At 45.2% G+C, this 17,175-nt stretch overlaps 1 protein-coding gene across 2 annotated transcripts in view; it reads right to left on the bottom strand.

Moving 5' to 3' along the window:
• The window catches only part of Snrk (SNF related kinase), a 54,258-nt gene extending 46,401 nt beyond the window's left edge, over positions 1-7,857 (bottom strand). The window contains exon 1 of one of the 2 annotated variants that reach the window (XM_006244062.4): positions 7,697-7,857. The gene's annotated coding sequence lies outside the window, so the exon portion shown is untranslated. Of the gene's footprint in view, positions 1-7,594 lie in introns of both variants that reach the window. The other variant, XM_039080738.2, reaches the window with a different exon arrangement.
• Positions 7,858-17,175: the final 9,318 nt, after the last annotated feature.

The raw sequence follows: 17,175 nt of genomic DNA, 5'->3' as shown, positions 1-17,175 counted from the left end.
ACTCAATAATGTTCAATGATATTTAATACATCAAAACTCAGAGATAGCATATAAGTCCATAATACAGAATGATGTAATAAATCAGTCTACCCAGTATTAAATTATGCCATATAGTGCCAAGCAGAAAAGGTTCAGAGGCTACAGAGAGAGCTCAAGTTAGTAAAATGCCTCTCGCAGTGACCACAACCCATGGAAGAAGCCAGTGTGGTGCACACTCGTACAATCTCAGCATCAGGGAGGCAGACCACGTGGGCCATGGGGCTTCCTGGCCAGCTAAGCATAGTCTCACTGGCATGCACCCCACCCAGGGCTGACCTCTACCCTCCACGTGCATGCACACACACATATATACTTACATACTAAATTCATTTACTAAATCTCACAGCATGTCATCCCAATTTTTTTTAAAAACTATGTTTGTATGTATTATAAAAATCTAAAATGCTAAATCAGTAAGAATATATTTTATATTCTTTTGGATTTTGTTAGTGAAACATGTACTGCTTTTATAGTCCAAGAAAGAGATTACTAAAAAAATTTATTTTCTATATATAATTTTTCACCCAATGAACCTTTGCATTAAGAGATCTATAAAATAGGCCAAGTTCTTTGAAATACATTGTTGAAGGCCTGTTTTTGTGCTCTTAAGAAATAAGACCTGAGGTAGCAAGTATGCAGCTCTCCTGGGTTGGGAGCAAGAACACTGAGTCACTTTTATTAAGCAAAAATGTGTGCCTTAGTAGAGGACACCATACCATCCCTGTCTTTAGAACTTTATAAACCAATAAAGAAAACAGGACCCTCTAGAAAAAGCCCCCAGCAGCTTTCAGATGTTCTACCATGGGATGAGACGGGAAACCAAAGGAGGGCAGGGACAGTCAGACCAAGGAAGAGAAAACCAGCAGCAGAGAGAAGGTGTTTGCTTGGCTGGCTCATTCTCTTTCCTTTTTTCATTCAAAGTCAAGTTATAGCTGTGGAAAAGGCTGTTCCTGAAGGGTGCTTGATGGCCAACCATTTACTGAGTTAGTCACAGTCACTAATTGAAGTGCAGAAAATGCCCAGGAAAGGCAACGCATCAGAAAACTGATCTGTGTCTCAAGGCAAGAAATGGACTTAGGATCCCTAAGGAAGTAGCTAAGAAATAAGATCATCAGAGATTTCAAACTAGTTGAAAAGTTCATAAGCAAATTTTGTTGATTAGAACTCCCATTACCACCCATAGACAGCACTCTATCATTCAGTGAAAACAGAAGTGAATTGTATGGCAAAACCAGTGACTTTTTTATTGTCTTGTTTCAAACTTACAATGTCTCTTACCATAATAAATTGCTCATGTGATTTCCAGTTTGTGTGTAATGGCTTAAAATGGAAAGCCACGGGGCAAAGATGGTGCGCAGTGGATAATGGCATTTGCCACCAAGCCTGACCATCTGAGTTCAATTGCCAGGCACCAGTGACAGAAAGAGAAAACCAACACCTGCACGCTGTACTCTGGCCTCCACACACTCTCAATCAATTGATCAATCAATCAATCAATCAATCAATTTAGACAGTTAAAAGGAGGACCAGAATTCCTGGGAATCTATGTACATAAGGGCATGTTTACATTTGTTATGTTGTTAAATCCTCACACTGGCCATTTAATGAGAAAGACAGCAGGGACACAGAGGTAAATGAAGGGCTCCCTCTACCTCCCTCCTGTGACTGGGGAGAGTTGTCTGGGGTGGACTCCAGGCCCACTGATCCCACCAAGGACTAGAACATTTTCCTCTAATAATGCAGTGCTTCCCTTCTACCCAGACCTCCCTAATTCCCATAGAAGCCAAAACACTACAGTGTACCTCCGTGCATTTCTGGTCTCCTCCATTTCTGACGTGCTATGGAAGTGCTGGTCCCAGCAAGCCACTGAACATAACTCACAATGCCAGCAAAGGCTCACCAGCTAAGTATCACTGACAAATAATTCTTGAGGCGTTGAGAGTCTGTGTTTAAGACAGGAACTTATGGACAAACTACTATGCAGAAGAGAGGCTGAGGTCATTACTGGTCACCTAAAAATGGAACAGCTTGAAAACAACAGCCTACAATTGCTTGTACACCATCTGCGGACAGCAAGAATCCTCCCAAACTAAATCACCAGAGCAAGTCAAGAAAAATTCAGGCAAGCTCTAGTTACTGACAAACTTTATCCTTTTCCAAAGAACAAACTTAATGTACTTTGCAAGTCACATTCTTTCCATTTGTTTCAAAAAAGCCATTTCCTTCCTAAGGGGATGGGTACACAGCCATTCAGCAAGGGAATCAATCAGTCCCTGAGGCCAGACTGAAAGACTGTCACTCAAATTTCTCTAGCACTATCATGATTCTTCATGCCAACAGAAATCTATTTAACCTACCGGAAGTTAGGTGAAACAGAACACTAACTTTAAGCTCCAGTCTCTCTATTATTCAGTGTTGTACATCATCATTAAAGACATCCACAATTCTCTTGTACAATACAGCCTCATATTCTATTCATAAACAGGTTAGCACATTGTCCTAGACCCAAAATGAACTTTCATAAACATGACACACCGAAAATGTTTAAAATGTAAACTCTACTCTCTCCAGCCAAGAACCAGAATGAAATAGCGAACCAAGTTTCACAGACCACTCCAAATTTCCCCAGCCATGCAACATACTGAGTGGACACTGGCACAACAGCACAGAAGAGGAGCTGTGGCTTTAAGGTTCCAGATTTCAAAGTGTCACTTGGTGAGCTGTCCCTTCCTCCTGCTCCACAGGCTCATGTTAGGAATGGCCACTCATTTATTCAGCAACTATGCAGAGCATGGAACGGCATCTAGGGCCTGAGAAGCAGTGCAAGTCTGGAAAGCAAAGTCACCACCCAGACAGTTCTACAGCACCCAAGGATCCCTCCAGCTCTTTAGCCTTCCTCCCAGGAGATTCCAGTGCTAAGGACTGCAAGGTTAGTTCCCTAATCTACTACTCTATTCCCTAGTAACCACAACACCCTGCCCCCAACAACACTCCACTGTTTACAACCTCTTGCAGGGACAAACAGTAAAAAAAAGGTGTTCTTTCCTTTAAATCTGCCTTGGGGGTTCACAGAAAGCATCCCAGAGAAATCTCTGCGTGTGCTTAAGCGACAAGCTGAAATCATGTTGTGGGAAAGAGGCTTACCAAGAGGGATAGCTTTGAGAGCTTACTCTGGTGGGACAGTACTACCAGTGAAACACAGCTCCAAAGGGCCTGGTATCTTTTCCTCAGGTCTGGGTAGCCCCAACTAATGCTTTACCACCCAGTTTACAGGTCACCATCCTGATGTTCCCTGGTGCTCTTCCCACCTCCTATCACACACCAGCTCCCCATATACACCAGCAGCACAACATCCTGCACCATCATCATCACAACTGTGTAGTCACTAATCTGCATGTCCATTGACAGCTAAGTTCAGTTGTACAAATCACGTGTGTCTTACTCAGTTTTGTAGCCCAGGTACAGTATCTGCACACCCAGTAACTGTTAGGTATAGTATCTACCTAAAACACACTGACACATTTTATTATATGACAGAGTCTCAGATAAAGGGACAGTAATGAAATGATGGCTTCAGAAATTAGTCCGCTGCAAAATGAGTCTGACTGGAAGGACAAAATTCATCTGGGGGCCAGCTAGGAGACAACTAGAAATATCCCCAGGTAAATGATTACCAATGACTTAGATCTGAGGGCTGCCAGAATCTGGACGGTGATAGCGAGGATCAAGTAGAGGAGATTGGCTGTAGAGGGAGACTCCCAGAGCGCAGCATCGGGGCAGGCAGAGAGACATGTGGAGTGAGGAGAGTGAGGGCAGGTGGTACCAACCTCAGACTGGAGATGGAAGACAACATACACAGATGCTGTCAGAGTGCAAGATTTCCTTCTAGTCCCTAAACTGTGTGCCTGAACAACAAGGAGATCCAGCCCATCTGCAGCAAAATAGGCAGGTTTCCATTAATGGCTTATAAGCCATTCTAACTGACGAAGCTGCCTCGTGAGTGCACACACTGTATCAGGCATGGCTCCCACCTGGGGATGTAAGAACCAAAGCAGTCAGCCATCAAGGAGATGCCTGACAAAGTAACCACATGTCAACAACTGAGAAAACCAGGCCCACTGGAGCTGTGGTTTGACCAGTTACCATATCAGTCATGTGGTATGCTGGGGTACTGACTTCATACCCAACAATAAATGGTGTAGGCTAATCTGCAATTGAGCAGTAAACAGAAAAGGATGGATGGACTTTCTTAATTTGCACCTGGAGACACTTAAAGCATCATGTCCCATGGACGGACCAGGCTCTATGACTGAGTTGCTACCAGCAGCAGACTGGGGGGGTCCCAGCCTAAGAAAGGCCTGCTGGGCATAAGCCAAATTCTGGAGGTGCCAAGGGCAATTCATAGGAAGCTCTTGAGGCGACATGGTGAGATGAGTGTTCAGGGAGGACCAGGCAGGAATCTGTAGGCAGGGTCCTCTCCTACCAAAGGCAAGAAATGGTTTCTCAAAAGACCACAACCCAAAACAGATGTGCAGAAAAGCAGACGAGGAAATAATTCTGTGAGAACGACGCAGTTCAGTTCTGTCCTGTCCCAGGCAGACCACACCTCCAGTGCTCTCTCCCAAGGCCACCAAACCTCATGGATTTCACAGTGTGGATCTTCCCAAACCACAACAAAAGCCAACATATCCCAAAGCTGTAGTCATACCTTCCTCCCTTTACAAATGCTTTATAGAACATGCAGTCGTTTTGTGTCGGCCTCAACTCCCTTCCACACACTTAAGTCTGAGTTCTCTAACCACTGACCTCCTCCTCCTTCAACCCCTGCCTGGAGCCTTTCAGACTGGCCTTTAGTGAGAAGCACCCCCTACCGTTCACTGCCTCGGGCTCTATGCAGCTGTCCCTATTCCTGTTAAAAGCTTCCTTCAGTGAGTACCTCAGTGATCCACCACAGCCTGCTTCCCAGCAACTGGTTTCTGCTCTCTCTCCCGCTGCTACCCTCCTACCCTGGGGCCCTCCCAAACAGATAAGAACTCCAGGAATAAATGGTTAAGGTTAAGTTCATCCTCCCAAATCCACTCAGCCTTTCTACCCCAGTAGAAAGAAGTAGAAAGAAGATTTTTGTCTGCACACAATGGGGAGTGCCTGCATCCTGAACAGCAGGACTTCGTTGTATTTTGAGGAAAGGTCTCACTACGGTTGTGCTTGCTATGAAATCCAGGCCAGCTTTAAACTCATGACCCTCCTATCTCAGCCTCCCCAGTGCTGGCAGTGGGAGAGACATAGAGACAGACACAGAGACAGAGACAGAGAGAGAGAGTGTTATCACACATGCTTTTGTTCTTGAGATGCCACACATACTATACAGCCCAGGCTGGTCCTTCCTACCTCTGACTCACAAGTACTGGTATTACTCGGGGCTGAATTAGTTTTCCTACAAAAAAATGTTTTAGCTAAAAAACCCTCTCTTATGGTTGAGATGCTGGTAAAGTAAGTCTTCAGTATTTCTCACCTATGTGTTTAGGTCAGAAAATCCGGGCTGTGTAGAAAATTCACGGTAACTTTCTTCATCCGAGGCAGTATAATGAACTGATGCTCAGAAAGGTGCAATGGGAAATAAGCCGTGTCTTATTTAATACCAGTGCCTAGAATCGTAGCTACTCACTACCTCTGAACAGCCTTTTCTATTTAGTTTCACTTTCAACAGGAGAACAGCATCCTCGATTTAGTGTGGACATGTCCAGTAAAAACAACACAAATGTCCTTCAATTTTAACAAAAAGACATTTAAAAGGCTTCCTTCCAGGCTTATGTGTTTGAGTTACAGGATCACCATACAAAGACCTGACCTGTACACCTGTTCTATAAGAGTAAGAATAATAACTAGTGTAACTTTCCAGTTTTTGGACGTTCTAAACCAGTGGCTCTCCACTGTGAGCTGCGACCCCTTTGAGATCAAACGACCCTTTCATAGGGGCCACCTTAGACCATCGGCAAACATGTTTACATTGTGATTCATAACAGTAACAAAATTACAGTTATGAAGTAGCACCGAAAATAATTTTATGGTTAAGAGTCACAACATGAGGAGACATACTAGTCACAGCAATAGGAAGGTTGAGAACCATTGTTCAATCAAATGTGTCATACTGCAACCACTCATCAAAACTTAGAGTAGTATAAAATTTACTCAGGAGAGTGTAAAAGGATAAAAGAAAATTTCTGCGTAAAATAACTGGCTATGCAAAATTTTAAAAATCAAAAAGTGGCACACCGAGCGTTTCTGATCAGGAAGCTTCGAGGACAGGAATATGAAGTCAGTGCTATGCCCTTGACGTTTTTACCCTGCTTCAATGTGACCTTGGGAATGTCATGTAATTTCTTTCAGCCCTAGGTCTGTAAAATGGGTCAATTTTACACTGACAGTCAGAAAAACCGCTATGTATTTCGTGTTCTTTGAAAGAAACTTTTCTAATTAGTACGTGTTAATTACCACACATACAGAACATTCTTCTTCAAGAACCCAATTCCAAGAGAAATATTTAAGCAGACGTTGAAGACAGATTTCCTGAAGGGAATGGTTTTATAAATCTGGAAAACACTGTAACAAGATTAGAAATTAACAAGTTGATTACATAACCTTGACAACCTGGGCTTCCGACTACACCGATATGAACTGTGATAAGTTAAGGACCAATTTGGGACAGTGTCCCAATCCCTACAAAGAATCCAAACTGAGCCTTTTGACGCTGGACAGGAATCTGCTGGAAACTCAGCACAAAGAGCTGTACACCTGTAGGTCCATCGCTTACTTCACCTTAAAGCTGACAAAAACGCTTCAAGCATCGAGGTGATTTCGCCAAAGCTCCTAAGACTTGGAGAATACGCTCATTTAAATGGAAGAGAAAGTAAGAACCTGACAGCCCAGAGGCCCTACATCCTCTGACTTCTATAGTCTTAGGAACCCTGGAGACACATTCTCCAATGCGTACATGACCCGAACTCACAGCAAAGCTCCTAGGTTGTAGCTGACACCACTGTTAAGAACAACACAGCTGGAGGAAGCCTAGGCATAAAGGGCTGCCACTTTCTGGCTGTCGAGTCCAAGCAAAAGGCAAGGTGTTTGTTTTTATTTCAAATGATTCGGAAAGAAATCAACAGGCGATGTCTACGGAAAAGAACGGCGTCTCCTAATGCGAAAAAATCCGAGCAGTCCCTGGGGAGCCGCACCGCTGCCCCTTCCGCAGCCCGGCGCCCATCTCCGCAGACAACCGCGTTCCCGAGCTATCGTGAGGCGACGGCCGCCCGCCTCTGCAGCGGGACCCAAGGCCCGCGGGGAAACTGAGGCCCGCGGAGCTCGAGTTGCCCGGGGCCCGTGTGCCGGCGCGGCGCCGGGTCGCGACGCGACTCCCGCGCTGCCGCAATCCCGCGGCGGCCGCAAGGGCAGGGCCGCGCCGGGCTGCGCGAGGCCCGCAGGCCGAGCGAGATCGGGGCCGGGGTGGCGCCGCGGGCCGCGTCCTCCGCGCAGGGCACCCCGGGCCGAGCGCGCAACTTACTTTCCGCCTGCGGCGGCGCCCGCCCAGCCCCGCTGAGGCGGCTGCTGAGGAGAAGCGCAGGCCCGGCCCACGCTCCCGCGCGGCGCGCTGCGCTCGCCCTACCTCAGCCGGCAGGCGGGCATCGGTCCGCAGCGGCCGCGGCGTCGACAACTCCCTCCCGGCCGCCGGAACCCCGCACCCAGGGCTAATCATAATACCGAGCGGGCGGCCAGGGGTACGGCCGCGTTGCGCATGCGCGGGCCTTCCGTCATCGTGACGAAAGCGATGGGGTGGGGCCTCATTTGAGGGCGGGGCCTTAGGTCGGGCGGGGCGGGGCTGACCAGGCGCACCTGCAGGCCAGCTCCCGGACTGCTGGAGGGCGTCCTGGCCCTGGCCTGAGCACGTCCTACTTGGGAAACCAGAGGCACCGGAGAATGGAGCTTGTACAGAAGGAAGCACCAGGACGATGGACAGCGGCAGGCCATAGCAGCTACAGCTACAGCTTTCAGGGGATATCTGAGGACAAGCACAGCATCTTGGGGCAGAGGGCAAAGAGCACACGCGCTTTATTTATGAAGGTTCACGCTATCTCCCGTCCAGCTTTAAGCAACGAGAAACAGCGAAAACAAATATACATATGCACATGCATATACACATGTATATATATACATACACACATATACATATATACACACATGCACAAGCATGCTTACACATATCACAAACATGCATACAAATATGTACAAACATGCATAGACATATGCACCAATATATACGCACACTTTTTTTCTTTACTGTTTCTTCTCTCTGGGAATATGTTTGAAGAATTTGCTGATTTGTTACTACTTAAACGGAAAGGAGCAAACCCCAGCACCTGAATGCAAGCTTGCCTCTAGAGTCAAAAGACACTGGCCAGGCCAGGCAGGCAGCCTCTGAGAAGCAGCATGGAGATGTACACACCAGGCATTAACTTGGCTGTTCATGCTTCTGTGCCAAGATGACTCAGAAAGGGATGTTAGTGGTTGCAGGAAAAGAGGGAGTGGACTCCCAGCTCTAGCTCATGGAAAGATAATGAACCGTGGAGATGAGTCCTCTGGGGCTGCTGAAGAGAAGCCAGGTGCCAGGTTTCTCTCACCTACTTTTCCTTCAGTGTTCCCTCATCCCCAGTAAAGAAAGACACAAGCAGGATGAGTTTCTTACATGTCCAAGCCTGGCTCAGCTGACTGGACAAAGAAATCGAAATAGCTTTTGCCATCTCTGTTGGCTAGAAAATGGCAAGTCGTCTTCCTTCATTTTCATTTATTATTTCTTTCTTTATTTTTACTACACCATACACTTTGCATGCCTGAAGACGTCTGGGAAGCAGAATGAATGGGAAGGTGGTCTCTCTGGGTAGTAAGATCTTCTGCTGAAATGTGGGCTTGGCCTTTCAATTATCCTAATGCTTCAACCTGGGTGGTGCACATAGGAAAGCCTCAAGATTGGCCTGTGTTGGGGTTGGGGATTTAGCTCAGTGGTAGAGCTCTTGCCTAACAAGCACAAGGCCCTGGGTTTGGTCCTCAGCTCCGGAAAAAAAAAAAAAAGATTGGCCTGTGTTCCTTGCAGGCCCCACCTGCAGTCACTCTGACTTAGGATCATGAAAGGATAATGTCATTTGATGTAGAATTTTTTTTTCTTTTTCTCTCTTTCCATCTCGCTTTTCTTCTTTATTTTTTTTTACATGTGTGTTAGGTGTGTACACAAACAACATCCATGTAGAAGTCAACTTGTAGAAGAGACAGCTCTGTCTCTGCCCCGCCCCCCAACATGGGTCCTAGGGGTGGAACTCGAATTAGCAATCAAGGCAGTGGGCACCCCCACCTACTGAGCCACCTCAGAACTTCTACCAGGGAGATTCTAATTTAGACGCACGTTGAGCAAGTGCTCCTAACTAGGACTTGCACAATCCACTCTTTTGTTGAAAGACCTTTGCCCTCTAGGAACGGTCACTACTCAAGGACACTGTGGCCAATGAAGGAGTTAAAGCATCACTTGTAATGGTCTTCCAAGGGAAGTCCAGTGGCCAAGTTTGTACCCCAAAAGGACATTCGTAACACAGGACAGTGGCTACAACACATGAGCCCTTGAAATGTGGTATTTATGTTGCTGCTATGTACCTCAGACTCTGACCAAAGCAATACATTGAAGTCAAATTTATGAACTGATTTCAGTGAAATCTGCTTCAGTTATCTTCCTGAGATGAGCATGCAGTGCTCTCCACACAGCAGCCATTTACTTATCTATAGGGTTTCCCTGGAGGCTGGGGCGATGCTGGGAAGAAGATGACCCATTTTTAGCCCCACACCTTCAATGTGTTAGTTAACATGATATGATTATGCTTGAGCAATATTTTAAAATATTTAAATACAAATTAATGTATTATTACTTTACTTGGCTCTTAATCAACTTTGCTTAGTTTAATGAAGAAACCCCCTTCTCAGATCTTCCCCAAGGCTTTATTTAATACACATTGGTTTCTTATCACTGGGTTTTTTCATGGACCTGCAAGAAGCCTTAATTAGATACATGTTACAAAATTTCAAGATGGAGCTTGCAGCCTTGTGCTACAGTCTCTGGTTCGGATCTCAAAAGCAACAGAGTGGCAACTATTTAAAGAAGTCCTTTAATAAATGAAAACCAGGAAAGTACAACGAATTAGATTAAGATGTGAGAACCAAGCAGATTAGTGAAGAATTATCATTCTCTTCTTGACCCTCGAAAGCAGTGTGTTTTACAAGCTCACCTTATCCAGACAGTATTACTTTTTTATCAGTTACAAAAAAGTTTTTAAAAGTATATTTAAAAGTACCTCTAAAGCAACAGTGATTATTCACCTGAAGTGAATATTTGAGTTGTGACTGATTTTCATTTATATTTTTCAACTAGTCATTTTGTACATTAACACACTTCTAAATTTTCTAACGCATTTGTAAATCCTGGGTTCATCCCAGTCCACAGAAATACTTCATAGGAATGGCCTCAAAGGCTTCCTTCCTTACAGTCTGGCATCGGTCAATCCCACCTAACTCTCTTATCGAAGATGTGAATTGATGCTGTGGTCATGTATGCATGCATGCATGCATAAGTGCGTGCATATGTGCATGTATGTATATGTGCATATGTGTACACATCATGTGTGTGTGCGTGCACTGGTTGTGCATGTGTGTGTACTCATGCACACTCACATATGTGCATATGTGTGTGTCACTACGTGAGTGTGTAATTTAAATGCTAAATACTGCATTTCAAGACCTGGTTGCTCCAAAACAGATCCTCCTGTATACCAGTTTTTGTTGTGCAAACCTTGCCCCTAAGTTATCTGTGATTGGTTAATAAAGATGCCCACAGCCTATAGATGGGCTGAAGAAAGTTAGGCAGGGCTTCAGTTCCTACTTGAGGTCTCAGGAAGGGACTTCAGACATTAAGAGGAGAAGAGAGGGGAAGAAGAACTCATCATGGGGTAGGTAGATTGTAAATGCATGGCCTTGAGGGTCAGCCTATTGGAGAAAGAACAGCCCAGACAGAACATGGAAAATGGTATCTTGAGATTACCAACAGAGAAGTAGATAAAATAGTACAGAGGGCTGATATCTATCCAGCTCTAGTGCTTTAAGGCTTATTATAAATATAAAGGTTTTGTGTCTTTTATTTGGAAACTAAATGATCTGAGTTCTAATCAATTTACCATACTATACAGTAATAGTATAAAATTAGCATAATAGTATAAAAACAACACAACATGGTGTTGTCAAAATATACAAACTTTGGGGCTGGAGAGATGGCTCAGTGGTTAAGAGCACTGTTCTTCTAAAGGTCCTGAGTTCAATTCCCAGCAACCACTCGGTGGCTCACAACCAACTGAATGGGACCCAATGCACTCTTCTGGTGTGTCTGAAGAGAGCGACAGTGCGTAAAATAAACAAATTTAAAAATATACACAAACTTTGATTTATGCCCCCTCAAAATTATATGCACATTATGATCCCATAGCAAATAATCCCTTGTTCAAAACTTCTGTGTAGTCTACAAGACCCTTTATATTGCTGCCCCTGCCTTCATCTCTTTTCTTCTCTCTGTGTGTGTCTGTCTCTGCCTGCCTTCCTCTCCTTCTCCCTCTCCCTCTCCCTCTCCCTCTCCCTCTCCCTCTCCCTCTCCCTCTCCCTCTCCCTCTCCCTCTCCCTCTCCCTCTCCTTCTCCCTCTCCCTCTCCCCCTCATCCTCTCTCTCATTCATATACATCCCAGGTCATCCTCAAACTGTGTTAGGCTGGTCTCGAACTCACAACCCTCCCAACTCAGCCTCAGTGAAAGGTTATACACCACCGGTGTTCATTGTAGTGAACTTCACTGTGTGCCTTCAACTTCCCCAGTTCTTAGAGAGAGAATTGCTGTTTTACACCACCTCACCTTTGCTTTTCCGTTCTCTCTACTTTAAAATGCTGCCTACTACTCCTTCCTCTGCTTCCAACTCTTGTGTACTCCTAAATCCATACTCAGCTTCAAAACCCTCTGGGAAACACACTGCTATCTGGGATAACCAGTGCTGCCCCACTCCAGTCTGATTCAGGAGTTCTCTGGAACTGGCAAAACCTCCACACTTACCACTTAAAGACATTTCCCCCTTTCCAATCTAGACGCCTTTAGTCCCATTTGCTTGCTTAGTTGACTGGCTATAACTCCCAAACACACTATCGAATTGGAAAAAGGGGAGGACATTTCACTATTAAGGATGATCCTTCTTGCTACAGATGCTACTTGTCTGGTTGAGAAATTTCATAGTTTGTTATGAGTTCTATCATGAATGAATATTGGATTTTGTCAAATGATTTTCCTGTGTGTATTCACACAGCCATATGGTCTTTGTCTTTTATTTTTGGTGTGTAGCATTAATTTTCAAATGCTAAGCGAATCTTGTGCTCCTTGGATAAATCCAGCTTGATCCTGTCTAGATGTTGCTAGATTTGACTTGTGACACTTTATAAGGAATATTTTGCTTGTTTTCACGTGCTGTCCCTCAGTGTTTCTGGTCTCATGGAATCAGCAGAGTTGCGCCTCTTCTGCTCCTTCTGAAAAAGCTTGTTAACCTTTGTCATTATTTCTTCTTCAATTTTTTTTGACAAATCTTCTTCAGCAGTAAAACCAGGGCACAGATTTTTCTTGATGGAAAAACTTCTAATTAGTAATTCAGTTTCTTTAGTTATTCTGTTCTGGCTTTCTGTTTCTCCTCAAATTAGTTTCGACGGTTTGTTTCTGGGAATATGAGCCATCCTCACTTGAGGCCACCTCTTAGCAAGTCTCTTCACCTCTTCTGGGTAACATCACTCAACTCACTGGCTAAGATTTTTTGTTTCATTTTCTTTTTCCAGGAATCAACTTTTGCTTTTACTGCTTTGCCCTATTTTTTATGTTCGTGTCCATTTCCTTCTGGTTATTGTCATCCATCATCTGTTAGGGGTTTAATTTGCTTCCTCCTGAGACCCTTTCTTTCCAAGTTGGTCATCAAAGGCTACATTTACTTTGACATTTTACTTAGCCACATCCCCCACATTTTGAGGGGCAGTGGCTCTGCTTCTAGCTCTTTCAAAGAACTTCTACTTTGCTGTTCGATCTTCTTAGAACCCCTGGCTTATTTGAAAGTCCATGCTTGGTTCCCAATATTTGAGATTTCACAGCTATTTCTTCCCCCAAATTTTGTTATTCTGTCTTTCTCAGAGAACATACTTTGGTGATTTTGCTCTTTTAAATAATAATGAAGTTTGTTTTAGGGACTGTCATTGATAATCTCTTCCTTCTAAAATATGAGTGAAACCTGTTTACATGATATGGCATTCCTTCGATTATATAACGTCAAGAAAGAAATGACACAACTGGCCTCCTGTAGCCATGAGCTCGTCTTCCAACAAAGGGGAGAAAACAGAGAAAGCTTCTGGTTTGTAGGTAGAAGTAGAAATTCTAAGCACGAAAAGAATTCTGCGTAGTGCTGCTTTACAGATGGAAAAGGCACGTAGAAAGGACCAAGGCGAAGCTCTCTGGAAGCCATGTGGTCACTAGCCCAGAGCCAGGACACATGACGTCACTCCTGCAGCTGAGAGGAACCGGATTTTCTTCAACAACCTGAATAAGCTCGGAAACAAATTCTTTCTGGAACCTCAGAGCCCAGTCAGCCGGTGAGACAAAAATGTCAAATATCTGTTTGTTCACTGCTAAGTCTGTGGGAATTTGTTGTGCCACAATAGAAAATCAATATACTAAAGGTGGCCATGGTGGGGCACGCATATAATCTCAGCACCCGGCAGGCATGGTTGGGAGGATCAACAACTCTAAGGCTGCATAGTGAATTCGATGCCATCCTGATCTAATGAGACCCTGACTTAAAACAGAAACAAACAGAATCCAGGATGGGGAGAAGAAAGAGAAGTGGTTTTTTTGTTTGTTTGGTTTTTTTTTTTTTTGTTTTGTTTTGTTTTGGGTTTGTTTGGTTTGGTTTGGTTTTCAGTGGGTTTGGTGGGTTTGGTTTTGGTGATTTTGTTTTTGTTTTTTTCTTGGCAAGTATGGTTTTAGTCTGTCAAAAGTAAAAGTCCTGCATCCTGGCAGAGTTAATTTGGAAAATAAAATAAGATTTTAGATTCTCTTTAAAAGTCAGAAGCCCCTGACTTTGAGATTATAATTTGTAGCATGCACAAGATCGGCTCAATGGCTACTTACACACCCCTCCCCCCGTACCCACGGCACTCCCCAACCCCGCCCCCACCCCATTAGCCAAGGTTTGGGCTCTCCAGTTCATGTTTACCTATCTATCTGGACATTTCCTGGACCTGGCTCAGAACATGGAACAGTACAGCATCTAGTTGACACATGCCAACTCACTGGCAGCGACCACTCAGTATCTACTGTTAGGTTTCGTGAGGAGACGCCATGGAGAAAGCTTTCCACAGGAATATGTAAGTAAGTTCTTGAGATGGCCAAGTCCTGTGGCACCTAACAGGACTGAAGAACGTGGTCTTAAACTTGTTGACCTCAAGGAGATAGATTTTAAGTCCCACCAAGAACCTCTGGTTACATCTCATTGGCCAGATCTAGTTCCACGAGAGATCGAGAAATGTAGTTTCTAGGTATCCACATGCTCCCTTAGCCCAAACAAAGGAGGGAGGATTTTGACAGGAAAAAGAGGAAGGTGGACTTTGGGCTAGGTGGCTCAAAGTCTTAAAATCTGGGGTCCAAAAGGGACCAAGATGAGCATCCTAGAAGCTGCCAAGCCCTGTCCCACCAGTATCTCCCCAAGTAACTGCCTGCCTCCATACATGCCGCCTTTTATTTAATTTGATATGGAGGAAGCCACACAGAGGGTTCTTCTGTGGTCTGCTTTCACTTGTAGACCGAATACTGGAGAGAGGGAGGGGGAGGGGGAGGAGGAGAGGAGAAGAGAGAGAGAGAGAGAGAGAGAGAGAGAGAGAGAGAGAGAGAGAGAGAGAGATCAGAATAAGCTTTCTAATAACCAGACTTGAGGGAAGGAAGGCTAAGGGTGTGATGTTTGGGCAGCCCTTGTTGAGTCCATGATCGTGGGGTGCTCTGTCATCCTGAGGATTCACTGCAGCTCTAAGGCAGTATCTGTCTTGATGAAGGTGAGACTGGTCTTTCCCAGGACAGACAGGAGGTGACAGGATGCCTGTCAATGCAGACCCGGTGGCTGGAGTTGGCGTCTGATGAGTGAGCAGAGCTGAGCTGAGCCATCAGGACCCAAGTGTCGAAACGGTCAACCCATTTCCTCAGGGCAACCTCACAAATACAGCTTTACTCACTTCTGTCCATGACTGTGTGTATGTGCATGCCAGTGCACATGTGCGTGCAGGTCGTGCATACGAGTGTGTGCATGCTGAGGTCAGAGGACAAGGCCACCTGCTGTTCTTCAGGTCCCATTTGCCTCGACATTTAGGCAGGATCTCTTACTGGCCTGGCACATGAGAAATAGTCTAGGCTGTCTGACCAAGGAGCCCCAACAATCTGCCAATCTCTGCCTTCAGACCGCCGTGGTTGCAAGATGCATCGCCACATCTGGCATTTTTTTTTTCACACGAGTACTGGGGAGTGATCTCATCATCACGCTTGGAAGGCAAGCCCTTTACTGCCTGAGCCACCTCCCAAGCCCCAGCAATTCTTTTCACCCTGCCTATTGTACTTCAGAACCAGGGGCATTAAGATGTGTAAAATTAGCAACAGTAAAATCAGAATAAGGAAAGCTGGTTCAGGATTCGAGAGCAACCGCCCAGAAATAGTAGCCCCACATTTACCAACACTGACTCCCCTGTCTTCCTGGGCTGTGGAACCAGAATAATTAACTGCTCGCTTTCCCAGCCTTTTCTTCTGGCCTGCATATTTAGGTGGAATTCAGCTGTGGGCCAGGGCGGTGGGTTTGGGAATAGCTTTTGTTTTTCTCACACAAAAGGACAGCTGCCGTTGGCTCTGGCCTTCCCTTTTCCTTCCTCCCTGACTGTGGGCATACTGCCTGGAATTGGGGCCACTCTCCTGGAACTGTGAGAGAGGCTGGGAGAGTCACAGTGGTGCTGGCCCTGGTCCTCATGAGCTGCTGAACAAGTGCTAACAGCTGCCTGCTCCAGACTCTCCATCCTGAGTCTAAATGGAAAACTCTGCCCATTGCGTAGCTGAAAGCAACACAGTGCTGACCAACGCAAGTCGGTGAACTGCCATGTGTCGGGGGCAAGCAGGAAGGAGGTGCAGAATGGGGGGGCGTTCCAGGTCTCAGTCATGCATCAGGAAGATTACATGGGTACTTTTTGTCCTTAAATGCAAGGGAAATGTCGGATGGCTATGGCCAGATCAAAAAGACCTGGAAGTGATGTAAAGGAAGTTCTGTTGACCGAAAAGGAAACAAGGAACAGTTTGCACGCACACACACACACACACACACACACACACACAATTACAAGTTCTGTATAGGAGAATTCCGGCAACTAAAGACAAAAGGAATGACAGACTAGAAAGCCAGCACTTTGCAACACCTCCTGAAATGGCAGTCTAGTCATTAACCCACACCAGCTACTGGGGAAAACTCACAGAACTGTCCAGAAAACACGAACAGGCTAAACCTGGGCTGATTGTGTGTGTGTGTGTGTGTGTGTGTGTGTGTGTGTGTGTGTGTGTGTGTGTGAATTTGTTTGTTTTCCTATCTTTTTTTTTTTTTAATTCTTTTTTTCGGAGCTAGGGACCGAACCCAGGGCCTTGCGCTTGCTAGGCAAGCGCTCTACCACTGAGCTAAATCCCCAACCCCTGTTTTCCTATCCCTTAATGTGGGATATTCTCAAGGTCCACAGAATCTCCATGAGATTTCCTAACCAAGAATTAAATCAAAATAGAAGAGCAAGTTAAATTACACCAGAGGGAAGGAAGCCAAATCCAAAAACAGAGAAAACAAGAGAATGGACTGGAGAACCCAAGTGACTGTGTCTTACATCCAAGGAGCACAGAGCCCCCAAACAGTGAAATTCTGGGCCTTGAACAAAAACTGACTGAAGCAGAGTATTTCCTGTGACCCCCAAACTGCAGCTCC

The sequence above is a fragment of the Rattus norvegicus genome, chromosome 8 (assembly GCF_036323735.1).
Source record: "Rattus norvegicus strain BN/NHsdMcwi chromosome 8, GRCr8, whole genome shotgun sequence".
NCBI classification, from domain to species: Eukaryota; Metazoa; Chordata; class Mammalia; order Rodentia; family Muridae; genus Rattus; species Rattus norvegicus.
The sequence above is the reverse complement of the archived record's forward strand: the minus strand, read 5'-3'. Positions and strand labels throughout refer to the sequence as shown.